This window comes from Bidens hawaiensis, unplaced genomic scaffold (genome assembly GCF_021521415.1).
Source record: "Bidens hawaiensis isolate Kalapana, Puna unplaced genomic scaffold, B.hawaiensis_p1.1 tig00011868_1, whole genome shotgun sequence".
Classification (NCBI taxonomy): Eukaryota; Viridiplantae; Streptophyta; class Magnoliopsida; order Asterales; family Asteraceae; genus Bidens; species Bidens hawaiensis.
The window spans coordinates 135,956-150,666 of NW_027491949.1; positions in this window are offsets into that span (position 1 = coordinate 135,956).

Here is a 14,711-nt window from a genome sequence, read left to right on the forward strand (position 1 = left end):
TTATCAAATAACAAAATTATTGCTTGAAGGAATTCTTTTTACTATGTGTGGGTTATTTGTAAGTCTAGAAATAAAGATGTTTTTTTAAGCAGACAACTTGAAAACGAAGCTTATTTTCGATTTTATTTTACAATTTTTATTTATTTGGATTGTAACTAGGACCAAAAGGACAAAAATAAGTTGGACCAAGTGAATCAAAAAGCCTCTTGTTTTCATGTAATTTTGTTTTTTGATTGCTTGGTTAGCTTTTTTCTAACCGGCTCCACGAATTTTATAAATTCTTGCCGTTCAATTTTTTTTTTTTTTTTTTTTTTTGATAAGCTAAGATCATCTGGAGGGGTGAATTTTTAATTCAATAGTAAACACATAAATTTCATAATCTAAAATTCGCAAAGAAGTTACCCATGATATTGTATCACATGAGGGTAAAGTCACATAGATGTCAATGGGAAGCATAATTAGCTTTTATACACGAATTCCATGCATCTATTTGACAAATCAGTTATTTGATAGTCGTTTCTAACGTTACGATTATTGTATGTAGATTTGTTGTATATAGTTGACGCACACCCAACATGGCTTATCATTGGAGGAGTCTAAATACATGGCTAAAATCTAAATATTCAAATCTTGACTTTAGATCACTTTTCAAGCATTGAGAATATCTTTACCATGATTAAATCTTCTCTAAATTTGCTTAGACAATATGTTGTGGTTGCTTAGACCATATGTTGTGGTTTTTGCGGATGAGCTTTAACTAGTCAAAAATTACATCATTGTCACATATGCACCGAGACATTAACTAACTAATTTATCAGCTGTGTTATGGATGAGGTTTAACAAACAAGCACCTAAACTATTATTTAATATTTCCTTTTATACATAAAAGTATGAAAACTAATCTTATTGGTTAAGAAATGACTGGCCCTACACTTCACTTCACTTCTTTATAAAGAGGTGGATACTTTCCCCATTATAACGCGTTTTGGGCGTATAATGGTAGTGGATTAGAGTAGAACTCCATAGTTAAGCGTGCTCAGGTGAAAGTAGTATCAGGATAGGTGGCATCCTGGGAAGTCTCCACTTGGGCAACCAAAAGTAGATCTGTGAGGCGATGGTGATACGTCCCAGCCAAAGCAGACAGTCTTATGATGCAGCGATAGGTGGGCTGCTACATGAGGTAGGGGTGCCACCAGGTTCGAAGATGGTGATGTTTAGTGCCCACCTTACTGTAATGGCGGGAGGGTGGCACCCTCCTTGCTCTACAACGGCTAGTATTAGAGCGTATGCATCTTAATTAATTTTTCATTTCTTTAATGATCAATGAGAGATTATTAAATTTTTATTCTTTGTGTTATAAAACCAAAAGTAGTCTTTGGCTACTAAAAGTTTAGTTTGAGACTTCGGCTTCTTTCAGGTCAATCTAAATTTATAAGGCTAAGGTAAACTACGACATAAAGCAAGGACTCATCATTCATACACTAATTGATACATGTTGAGCAAAGTGATGAAATTATTTCTACTTTTATGTAGCAATACTATAAGCATTATTCAGTTGTTAAAACAAAAGGTTATTAAATAGCATCACTTATTTAAATATACGTAATTATTAAATTTACATTTAGTTCTTATAAACTATTTAGTTTTCTATGTAGAGTTACACTTTAACACTGCATTCTCGGGTTTAAAATACAAAGAAAAGAAATGATAAGATTAGATAGGAGAAGAAAGGAAAAGAAATTATATATTTAAAAGACATTCTCGAGTTAAAATAAAAGAATAGAAAAGAAAATGTTAATTATTCTTTAGTTAGATAGAAAGGAAAAGATAGGAAAAAAAATTGTAAATTTACAATCATGTCCTTATTATTGAGTTAGATGGGAAGGAAAAAATAGGGTAAATTAGTAATATTATACATGCCTATAAACTTTCATTCTAAATCAGACCATATTTCGCTGGAAAGTTTTGGAAAAAAAAAGCCCTAACTTTTCTTTTCATTCTCTTTCTTTTCTTTTAATGAAAAAACTCAAGAACGAGAAAAGGAAAATTTTCTTATCTTTTCTTTTCCAATCCCTTAAATAAAAAACTCGAGAATGCAATGCTAAGGAAAAGAGAAAATATTCTCTTTTAATAAAAGCGAATGAAAATAGTTTATTTAACTTGTGTGCATTAAGATGGCTTTTATTTTAGAGATTTATGGTTCAAATCCTGTATTGTTTAGATATATGTGATTTAAAAACTACTTAGGAGTAAGCTTGACATAGAAAAAAATGTATGTATATGACCCAAAACCATAATAGAGATTATGTAAGTGTATTTTGTGTATAAAAAATTTAGGGGCTTTAAATTGATAGCAATGATTAAGGAGTACTTCTCAGATTCCGATCTAAAGTATATATACTTCTATACTTCTATTCACCTATTAGGTAAAATAAAATATTGAACGACAAATTTCAATAAGCCATCAACTAGAAGCTTAAAAAAATATAGAACAAGAAAAATATGAAAGCAAAAATAATGCTTCAAAAGAAGCCACGAAAAACAGTCATGTGCTCCCTCAAAACAAAACAATAGTAAACCAACTCCACACTAATCCCTCTAATTGCCAAGTGAAAATAATTTCCAAGAGCCTTCACATAAAACCAAAAAACCTTAAACAGGACTTCACCGATTAGGGTTGACAATGGATCGGGTTCGGGCAAGACATTGCTAATACCATACACATACTCGGCCCATTACTCGTCGAGTATGTGTTGGGTAATTACCCGTCAGGTATCAAGTACACCCGTTAGTTTGTTAAAAAAATTCCCTTTAGGATTTTCAAGTACATTTTTTTACAATTATAATTATGGTATATATTTTTAATTTATATAAGAACCACTACAAATTAAAATCTAACACATTACATGCATATAAACGTTATCACAAATAAATAATATTACTTTAATTTTTATATAGCTTTATGTATAAATTTGATAACACAATAAATATAAATAATATTTTTTAAATGATTAATTTTAAATATACCCTTACAAACATTATAAATATATAAACCCAGGTAAAACTTAAAATATCACGTGTCCTTAAAAATAGCTAAAATATCATTTATATATATATACATACACACACACATATTACAAAACAATTAAAATATCATATATATATATATATACCCTCATTCATTTAATAAATAACCATTTTACCCTTAATTTTTAAAAAATTTAATTTTCCAGTATGCCCATTATTTAACGAACACACTATTCTACCCTTTTATTGCATAACCCTTGATCAATGTTTCTCAACTTTGACGACAACCAAATCGTCTCTTGCTACTTCTTAAAAAAATGCAAACTCTTCGAAGGTTTATCGCATCAAATGGTCTACACTAGCATCTAATTGAACCTTGGTAATATGGTCATTTATTAAGTTATTTTTAATGAATTGGGTATATATGATATATTAAGAACTTTGTAAGGGTATATATGATATTTTAAGTTTTGTGTGAGTATATATATGATATTTTCAACATTTATAAGGGTATATATGAAATTGCCCCCTTTTAAAATACATATCTTAAATACAAACTTATTTTTTTTTCCGTAATGAACTTACAAAAATGAAATGTTATAATTAAAATTACAAATGTTAAGGAAAATAAAATTAATAATTAAAAACTTTTGGGTTTATAATTCGATATATAGTTATATAGTTTGGGTAAACGGGTATATGTTTTCGGGTAATCGGGCCGAGTATCATTAAATCACATACCTGAATTGTACCCGCGAAAATTTTTTAAAACTAATCCCATACTCAGCCCAATACCTGTTAGACTTCAGGTATACCCGTCCCGAGATGCTTCGGGTTTTGAGTACACCCGTCATACTTAGGTTATTTTGTCATCCCTATCACCGATTAAGTAAATTAACACCTACTCATTGACACCTATTTTAATCATTAATATTTATATTGACGTAAAAAAACCATTGATCATTGACACTTATTTTAATTAACACCTTACCCTCTTCTAAATCCTATATCGAACGTAGTGGGTGAAGGGGAAAGCGCTCTCTCCTTTAATTTCATTGGTTCTCTTGAATAATGGTCCCACTCTTAAAATTTTGACGCATTTTGTACAAAACGTTAGGAGAGATTTTGAAGCTCAAAGTGCCCCGGTGGGCGGTGCTTCTAACACTATGGGGGCTTTTTGCACCTCCATGACGCCCCACTACGGGTGGCCTAGTCAACTAGAAAAATTAAACTATAAGATAAATACCATATTTATATGACCCAAATTAGACAAGCATAACTGCATAACCCAAATAATTAATTAAATAACTAAACTTAAACAAACTCAAATTCCACATAATCAATCCGTTTGTTTCACTTTTCACACATGAACAAACCCGATTAAGTCCCACATATTGCGCCCTTAAAATTTTTAATATTTTAAATTATTTTTGTAATATTATATGTGTTGGGATTTTATTTTCACCTCATCAAATATTTATAGTTTCCAGTTATGATTTTGAAATATAAAGATTTTTTTTTATATATATATTTCTGTCTAGTAATAAGATAAAAATTCTCATTGAAACAGTTTGAAAAGACAATAAAACAAATAATTCATGTTAAAGAGAATCAATTCCATCATTTGATTCTTTCGGTTTGCTAAGATTCTTTTCCTATGATTAAAATTATGTATGACATCTCCATTAGTATAATCATAATTTATTTATTTTGTTTATTTGTTAAAAGTTAAAGGCGATACACTAAAAACACTACGATATTAGTGAGAAGCCAGAAGAGAACAAAACAAAAATAACCTTAATAGATAATAATACAAAAGCTTGTACTAGATAATGTATTATTGATTTAACAACTTATAAAATTTAATAATGATAATTACAAAATTAATCAGTGTAAATCAGATCACAACCTCTAAAATAATTAACTCTAAATCTCTAATGCTCTACATGTTCATTGTTCATATTTTGAGTTGTTTTTATGTGGGTTGCTTGCCAAATCTCTGAATATGTCGGTTATGTATATTATGGTGTTACTTAAGAAAATTGGTAGTACTTTAACCCGAATATTTAAGCTGGAAAGATAATGCATCACGAGAGATCAAGTGTGTTTCTCTATAAAGTCATATTCATTTGATTAAAAATAACCCTTTAACATGGACTTACGGATCATTTGGCTAGCTTTACCAAGATGACATAACTAATCACCGACAATTACTTGCATTGTCACACCCCGACCAATGAAGGCGGAAACATCGAGGCGCGACATGATTGCTCGTTGCACAATGACACTATAAAGTTACAATATTTAAACAACTCATTTAAATCCATATCATCATAAACAACACAACAATTGTTCATACAAAATGTCAAATAGATAGATAAACAAATAACTTGTTCTTTTATTTTCTAATATCCTAAAGCCAAGATAATAAGTTTCTTCAAGTAATCCAATCAAGCTAACATCAAACCTGTAACATTGCATAAAATAGAGTTTGTCAACACGGAGGTTGGTGAGCAATTTTCATAGTTTTGGACAATAAGTATATAGTATCAAATCCACAACTAGTATATGAAAACAATAAATAATAGCGACAATTTAGATAATAAAACCGTCAATAAGAATACATTGACAAACCGTCAATAAGAATGCATTGACGACAATAATGAAATCGTCAATAAGAATACATTGACGACACCTTTCTATATGAGGATACCATATATACTCGGAATTAATGTATGATCATACTTTGATGAGGCTACCCGCCTTAGCATTCAAGAGGCTACCCACCTTAGCATTCAAGAATTTGCATATAATCATGTAAAGCATATAACACCAAATCGAGCATTTATTTAAGTAAACATATACAAACGTGTTGTGGTTTAAGACTCAAGTATAAATCATTTGAATTTGAATAAGTATGCAATGTCACCCCCAAAACGAAAGATGAAAAACGGGGGATGAAAAAGTACTCACATTAACAAGTAACTTGAAAAATAGTGTCGTGAATAATCGGAGAGATCGGTTTAACGAGCAAGACCTATATTAAACGGGTCTTGTGTTAGTAGGTAGTCTTGGAAGGGTTTAAAATAAAATACATGACAAATAAAGTAAATAAATAAAGTTTAGGATTTAAAATGTAACTATTTGAGAAATTAAAGAAACGAGTTTTGTAAAATAAGTTTACTCGAAACCGGGTCTCGGTATTCTATTCATTAGTTTTTTTTCTTTTTTTACTCAACCTATGTTAAGTAATAATGTGGGTTAAAATGCGATATTGCAAAACCCTTGGTTATAAGAATACCAAAACGAGGTTTAAACGAGTGTTCGGGTTTGTCGGTTCGAGACTTGATAATTGACCAAGCTCACAGTTAACTTCCCAAAATAATAAATGTTATAAGATAACTCAATAAAATCAAAATAGACTTAACCAAGTATGTAGTTCTATTGTGAAGAACCTTAACGTTTGTTAAGCGAGTATACGACGTTATCGGTTCGAACTTGTTATAAGATCAACTTGGTTACCGACATGCCAAGTATGTTTAGAAATTAACTAAAATTGATTTAAAATATAATCTTGAAGAAAAATATGAGTTTTGGTGGCTAAAAACACACTTGTGTGTCTTAAGCGAGTGAACTCGGTTTAGTTCGGTTTTCGGTCCTTAACTCGGAATAAGACCGAGGATGGTTACCACATACCCAATTACGATGGAACTTGTAAAATAACTTATAAATAATAATACTCAAGTTTTACATTCAAAAAGTTAACAATAAAGCTTTTAAACAAAAGTTCGGTTTTTGGTTCGGTCCTTGACTCGGAATAAGACCGAGGATGGTTACCACATACCCAATTACCATGGAACTTGTAAAATAACATATAAATAATAATACTCAAGTTTTACATTAAAAAAGTTAACAATAAAGCTTTTAAACAAAAGTTCGGTTTTTGGTTCGGTCCTTGACTCGGAATAAGACCGAGGATGGTTACCACATACCCAATTACCATGGAACTTGTAAAATAACTTATAAATAATAATACTCAAGTTTTACATTCAAAAAGTTAACAATAATGCTTTTTAACAAAAGTTCGGTTTTTGGTTCGGTTCTCAACTCGAGATGAAACCGAGGCTAGTCACCACATACCCAATACCATGGAACTTAAAAAATATGAACAATAAACTTAAATATGTAGAAGTTAAGCAAGTATAACAAGTTATATGGTTAGATTTGTTAAATATATAAACAAGGAATACAAAGTCCTCCATGTAACCTTGCCTTACTAGCCCGACATTTCAACCGGCCGAGACCGGAGAAATGAAAGACCGAAGGTAAACAAGGAGTGTATATTATATATATGTTGTAACATCAAGCTTTAAGTGTTGAGAAGTTAGTTAAAATGAAAGATTAGCTTATGAAGAACAACCTTAGAATTCAAGAATTTGAGAGAGAAATGAAGAAATGAGCAAGCACAAATGAAGAAGATGGGTGTGTATATATAGAGTAAGTTGAATGGGTCTTTCATAAAGGGTGTTTCATGAAAATGGGTTGGTTATAGACCCAAGAAGCACAAACTACAAATGGGTCCTTCAAGTCTCCATTTTGGTAGTTTTAGTCCCTTGAGTTCGTTTTGAGCGTTTTCGGGGAATTTTAAGAACCGAAAAGGGTGTTTTTTTTATCCAACAACTATAAAACAAATATTTAACATACAATTCATCATTTTGATAATATCGAAAGGTTCGGGATACAAAACGGGTCGGGTTACATTAAGAATACAAGTATGAAATAACCCGAAATTGACAAATGTCACATGCATTGATGGTAGTAATTGTAAATATTAATTACTTTAAGGGGCAATTAATATTCGTATTTTTATTATAAAATACAGAGTTTTCATAACGAATCATCATTGATCACTAGTATTGATCTTAAGAGTAGCAAACTCCTCACGAACACCGTTGACAATTCTCGTTTAATCATCCATCAGATTGAGGTACCATTCCTCATCAAAGATTACGGTTCCCACAAACATTTTAAGCTTGATGTCTAATTTATTATTCATGATTGAATCCATATGATTAGGCTTTATGTTTTAGCTATGCCTAAGGATATAAAATCAATGGTATAAACATAAAATGTGGAAATGATCTTTAAAATGTTCAACAAAATACGTATGTGAGAGAGAGAGCGGTGGGGGGTTGGAGAAACCACAGCATGTGCCTTTTCAAGTGACCAAATAAACACCAACCAGGTAGAATATTAGTTTGATCCAACTGGCTAAGACCAAAGGGTATAGTGGTCATTTGTGAATCACACAAAATTCAGTGGAGGGTGTGACCTCAAGGTAGCAATAGTAGGGGTGCCTATATTCTTTCCTAGAGGTAAAGAAACCAAGTTCTTTTTTACCATGTTAAAGAAACCAAGTACAAGTTAGAAATAAATGGGAGCACAAAATGAAAAGTACATCATTTCTTCTTTACCAAGTTTTAGAAAGTTTGTTTTTTATTCATAAGAATAAGAATGAACACGCCTTAATCTCCCCCATTAATCTTGCCATCAAGGTTGTTTAAATGTAGAAAGTTATGACGTTCGTTGCACTCTAAATAAGCCAACACGCAATATAAACAATTGATTTGATAGCCTGAATCTTCTCCTTAGAAACCTGTAACTTCTCCGAACAGTCCATTAAGTCTTGAATCTTCACAAAGTCACTTAGACTTTTAGCAAAGTCACAAGCGTATCTTTTAGAAAACAAAAAAAAAAAAACATAATACACATCACATTTTACATATCTACCTTTGTTTAGTTAAAATTACCTTTATTAGTTTTTCTTTATCTTTCACACACAAAGAATATGAAGCATAGATATGATGGTGAGTTAATAAAGTTGATACCTTTTAATGGAATGAGATGTAATGTCAAATTTTATTATAAGTTTATAACCTAGAGAAAGAAATTTCGATTTTTTTTAATTAAGAATTATTTACCAAAGGATGTTGGTTTAAAAATATCAAATAGAATCAAAGAACATCTTACTTGTAACTAACACACCTTAAGTTACATTAATTGCACATGGCATGGCACCTTACCTTAACACGTCTCGAAGGAACATTAAAAAAATATGTGTTGTGTTTGTATGCATAGCATAGATACAGCTAAGGAAGTTTAATGATTAATGTGTTAAGATGGCGTGAATATCTCTGGTCCTCCCATTTTGTCGTCCAAAGTGGGGTCCGATGGTCGAATATTCTGCTGCTATCCGTCTTTTCCGGCGTCATTGCCACGTGTCCTCTCCCTTTATTCCTAACTTTGGATACTTTATATTTGGAAAAATTCCCAAAATAGTCTTTTTTTTAGAGAAAAAATTCTCAAACTAATTTAATATTTTAACTAGAAAAACGAATTGAGAAAAGATAATAATAATAATGAGGGAGCAATCCAAATTATGAAGGAAAGTAACGTAGCAGACGGGATATTGGAAAATAATAAAGTTAAAGTTCAAATTATTTTGTAATCTTGGAGCAAAAGTCCAAATTTTTTCAAAACTTTTTATTTTAAAAAACCGTCTTGAGAGACTGTTTTTTTATGTTTCCTACCTTTCCCGTCCATATTTTTAAATTCTAGGAAAAATAGATTTTGAAATCTCGTCTTGAGAGACGCATTTAGGATGAATTTGTTTTTAACAGACAAAATTCTTTCTTTCTTCCAACCTTCATTCTACACACACACACACACTTATGTATGTATATGTATGTATGTATATATATGTACATTAATCTATCAAATTCATGTATATGTATGTATATGCATACGATTTGATATATACGTATATATATGTATGTATATATGTATAGTGTATATGTATGTATGTATAAATATATGTATATATATACATATATACATGTATGTATATACATACATATACATATGTATGTATATACATACATATATATATATAGGAGAGGGATATTTTGAGAACCATGTTGAGTTTTAAGAACTTAAGAACTCAATTCTTGGCCACACATTTAATTAAATGGATTGGAATATGTGGGTGATATTAAATCTGGCAAAAAAAATCAAAGTAGGAGAGAGAATAAAGATATAAGTGGTTACACTAACTTTTACGTCCGTTACACATGTGTAAAAAGTCGACTTGGTGCGTAAAAAATTCTGTAATTTTTTTACGTGTATGTAACTTACATATATTACGCATGTATAAAAAAAATTCGAAAAAAAAAATCGTTACACTGAGTTCTTTCGAGTTCTTAAAACTCAAAGGGGTTCTTATTTGAAATCTCTCATATATATATATATACGGAATATATACACACACCCATGCATACATACATACATATATACGGAATTTATATATACATATATATGTTTATATATATATATATATGTACGTATATGTATGTATGTATGTATAAGTGTGTGTGTGTGTGTAGCATGAAGGTTGGAAGAAAGAAAGAATCCAGTCTGTTAAGAAAAAATTCATCCTAAATGCGTCTCTCAAGACGAGATTTCAAAATCTCTTTTTCCTATAATTTAAAAATATGGACGGGAAAGGTAAGAAACATATAAAAACAGTCTTTCAAGACGGTTTTTTAAAAGAAAAAATTTTGAAAAAATTTGGACTTTTGCTCCAAGATTACAAAATAATTTGAACTTTAACTTCATTATTTTCCAATATCCCGTCTGCTACGTTACTTTCCTTCAGAATTTGGATTGGTCCCTCATTATTATTATCTTTTCCCAATGCGTCTTTCCTGTCCAAATCTTAAATTATTTTGAGGTAAAAATGGCTATTTTGAGAATCTTCTCTCTAAAAAGGGCTATTTTGAAAATTTTCCCTTTATATTATTATTTTTCAAACGTATAATATATGTTTTAGATTCCTCGCTGATCTTTCCTCCCGATGTTCCTTGTCTACATCATACTTGTCTTCTCTCAAAATGTCCTACACATCTTAAAACTGCCAAAACATCATTGCTAAATGGGACGTGGTCGTATTAACCCGTCTGATTTGTGGGAATATACCCGTTTAACCGATTTAATTTTATTTTTGTTACATGTGTTTTATGCTATAAATTAAATTGACCAGGTATTTTAAGCTAAAATTTAAAATAAGACTATACAATTAACAAGGGCCGTATTCAAAAACTTCTTAAAATTTTGGGCTTGGGACGAGTGAAAAAAATGGGCATCTAAAATTGACTTCTCAATTATATTATAAATAATTTGACAATTTTTACCAATAAGATTGGCTTTAAAAAACCCCAAACAAATAAATAATAATAAGTATGTTACTAAAATGAATCATACAAAACAAATGGAAGATTTTTTCTATTAAAAAAAATATAATTGTCGGAATTGAATTCATGATTTTCTATTGAACAAATAACATAATTATGGGAATTGAACCCATGACTTTTATTTCTATAATCAAGTGAACTTTCCATTCAACCAAATAATTATTTTGTAGGCTTTTGTGTTAAAACAAAACTATATATAAAATATAAAATTTATTTTTTTTAACAATTATGGGCCACTTGAGATAGTGAGCCCGGGTTCGTCGCCCTCCTCGCCCTCCCCTTGGGCCGGGCCTTTAATTTACATTAATTGTTTTATATACATTTGTTTTTTTGTTTGTAAACTTATAGTAAAGTTTTTGAAGAAACACAAGTGTAGACTGGATTTAAACAAGTATTTCACATGGTGTAGTGAGCCGGGAATTCTGAATCCAAGTATGAATGTTGTGTCAACCCGTATAGATTATTTGTGTTGGTTAGAACCTTCAAGTCATGCATGCACTGGTCAAGGCATGTTTAGTGCTTGAACGTTGAACTTATCTTTTAACTTTCTAACGTTATAAGCATGATTTATTTTATCATCTATTAAAATAAAATTTGTATTCAACAAAAATCATTTTTTATAAGTAGTTATCGAATTAGCACTTGATACTTCTTGAAAAGTTTCCCAGGAGTTACTCATTTACTAAAGTAAAAGAGAGAAGTTATGCTTTTAATAAAATGGAAAGGAAACTTACATTCCTTTTTTTACATGGATCGCACCCTATAAAAAGTGGTACTAAATTTGATGTCTTTTAAAACACCTTTTTTTTTTACGTTTTTTTATATGTATAATGCTTTCAAGGTTGTGTATTGGGATTTTCGTTTTACCTCATTTTTTTATATGTATAATGCTTTCAAGGTTGTGTATTATATATTTTCGTTTAACACTATGCGTAGTGGATTGTCACCAAACATCATTTCTATGATGGTGTACTGTGTTAAGGGGTATTTGTGTTTTGGAGTTCATTTTCTTTTTTTTCCCTTTTCCTTTCTTTTCTTTTTCTTTCCTCTCTTCTCTTTTTTTTCCTTTCCTTTTCAATTCTTTTCAAATTGAAAGGAAATATATCCATCTTATTTTACTCTGTAAAGCAACCACTTTTCTTTTCTTCTCTTAAATGAAACTTAAAAACACATCAAAATTATCTTTCTTTTCCTTTCTTTTCATAAAAAAACTTAGGAGCACACTTATTTTATTCTTGGAAAATTGGAAATAAATAATCTCACCTTTTGTGTATTGGCCGATAATAATTCAACCTTTAAAAATCACTACCAACAGTCCAATCTTTCAACTATTTTTGTCTTAATGGTCATCCGTTAAAAATCACTTAACGCCGTTACGTTTTTTTCCGGGTTTCAAACCGATATTTTAGGGCTTTTGATCGGAAGAAGGATACGAGCCGGCTGATGTAAAACTTATTTCGAAACGTTGATCCAAACAACGAAACAGTGTTTCAATTCGAGTGTTTGAATTTCAAATTAATAAAAATCAATCCATTTGATACATCGTTTCGAGAAAAGTTTTACATCAGTTAACTCGTATCCTTATTCCGTTCAAAAGCCATAAAACATCGGTTTAAAACTCGGAAAAAACGTAACGACGTTAAGTGTTTTTTAACGGAGGACCATTGGGACAAAAATAGTTGAAAGGTTGGACCATTGATAGTGATTTTTAAAAGTGAGATTATTATCAACCAATACATAAAAAGTGAAATTATTTATTTGCAATTTTCCTTTATTCTTTCCCTTATTCTCGGGAACGCAGCTTTGAAGAGGGTGCAGCCACAATAACGAGCGCTAGAAAGAGAGGGGTGAAAAATCTTGATTTACTTTTCTAAGCCAATTACCAATAGCCACATCACCCACCTTATTATTTTCTTTGCTTAATTTGTTTTGGTGAAACCATTACATATTTTAAGGAAAAGTTAGCGAAACCTCTCGTTTTACAGGTTAATAACGCGACCGTCACCTTTTTTTAAGTTAAACTATTATACATAGCCTAATAATAAAATGAAAATTCACTTAAAACAACTTTGTTTTAAGCGATAGTAAAAACAAATAAAATTTTGTAAAAGAGAATCAATTCCATCATTTGATTCTTTCAGTTTGCTAAGATTCTTTTCGTGTGATTAAGATTGAATATGATCTCTTTATTATTATAAATGGTTTTATAAGTTAAATCTTTGTTGAAAAGTAAAGACAATGCACTAAAACATTAAAATGTCATTAGACTCTGTTCCCGAGTATATTTAAAGATGAAAAAGAAGTGAAATGACAGAAAAGAAAAAAAGTTATTGTGCTCCAGAGATTTTCTTTAAGAAAAGAAAAGAAAGGAAATAAATGAAAATTGTATTCATGGGGTTTATTAAATGGAGAAAAAGAAAACAAATGAAAGAAAAATATGAAGAAATAAAGAGTTAAAAGAAAATATTTTCTTTCCAATTTGGAATGAAAGGAGAAAAAAAGAAATGAAAGATAAAATATAAAACAAATGAAAATAAAAAAAAATTCTTTCTCTTAAGGAACTAGAATGGAGTACAAAAGAAGAACAAACTTAATAAGTAATAATAAAAAAAATTGTAAGATAAAATGTATTATTATTACCGGTCAAGTAACTCAATCCAATTCTAAATGCCTAAAATTATTTACTCAACACTATATGGTCATATAATGTGATAGTGAGAGAAATGATAAGAGGCTAGCTCGAATTAAACTAGAAAGAAAGATAATGTTCCAAGAGAATCAAGTTCTAGTGACTTTTGCAATGGAGTCACAATCGATTGGTTCACTTAGGATGACACTTAGATGTCTATTGTTGATATACCATACTTTTGAAATATGGGGAAAAGTGAATCAGACCAAAGTATAGGGACCATCCAAGGTGATAATATTTGGCAAAAATTCCACTTACACCCTTTGTTTAAGATTCAATATTATATATGCATCATCATATTAGTGGTATATATGTTATAATTGTCTTATTTTAATGTCTCTTAGTCAATTTAGAGTTTTTTTGGGAATAAATATTCTTAGAATAAATGATCTTTTTTGTGTTTGAAAAGTAAATAGTAAGTTTTTATTAAAAAGAAGTCTATGATTTAATTTTTTTGAAGTGAAATAAGTTGTTAATAAATCATTTACAGTTATTTAGTTGAAAATGATGAGTTTCTATGACTTAAAATTGAAAGTTTACCAAGAGAATAAAATATAACCTATTTCTAATTTTAATAAACCAACCGTGACGTGCCTTGTTCCCTGAGTTATGTAAAATACAGTAATAGCCCACAAGTTTATCATATTAATATAAGTCACCCTTAACTTTTGTGAATCATAATAGAA